Source organism: Geospiza fortis, unplaced genomic scaffold (assembly GCF_000277835.1).
Source record: "Geospiza fortis unplaced genomic scaffold, GeoFor_1.0 scaffold812, whole genome shotgun sequence".
NCBI classification, from domain to species: domain Eukaryota; kingdom Metazoa; phylum Chordata; class Aves; order Passeriformes; family Thraupidae; genus Geospiza; species Geospiza fortis.
In genome coordinates, this window is record NW_005055037.1 from 24,250 (window position 1) to 24,779 (window position 530).

General features: G+C 60.8%; 1 protein-coding gene across 1 annotated transcript in view; it reads right to left on the minus strand.

Moving 5' to 3' along the window:
- Positions 1-406, minus strand: part of LOC102044942 (zinc finger protein 131-like) — a 23,118-nt gene extending 22,712 nt beyond the window's left edge. Inside the window, exon 1 of the mRNA XM_014311555.2 lies at positions 235-406. The gene's annotated coding sequence lies outside the window, so the exon portion shown is untranslated. The remainder of the gene's footprint in view (positions 1-234) is intronic.
- Between the last annotated feature and the right edge of the window lie 124 nt (positions 407-530).

Consider the following 530-nt stretch of genomic DNA (forward strand, 5'->3'; position numbering starts at 1 on the left):
TGCCGTGCACGGGCACGGGCATTCCGAGAGAGGTGTGCGCAACCACCGGCAGGCACAAGTATCCCACAAGGGCTCCCCTGAGGAAGGGACCCAACCAGTGCCGGCCCGAACCATGCGTTTAGCACATCGCCACCTCATTAGTCGTTATTACGTCATCAAAGGGCGCATTAAATCGATTCCTTTTCAATTCCCGGCTGGGTCACACTCTGGAGGCAGTTCTGCTGGGTAACTCACCGTAAGGAGCCCCTCACCCTGCCGCGCTCGCTTTGCCGTTACTGCTTCCTGCTCCCCTACACGGTGAAAAGCAGGGCAGGCGCCGGCCAATCGCTACTCGCATTCCCGGCTTGCACAGCGTGCGGAAGTGACGGTAGGGTCACCTTTCACACGACAGGGTGCGCAGGTAGTGAGGGGCGTGGTTCGACTGCGGAGCATCCTGAGAGTTGTAGTATGGCATGTGTGCATGTGTCAGCACCGTATGGCTGCGGGTGGGTAGCGGCCGTTGGGGGTGGGTGACGTTGCCGTGAGGCGCC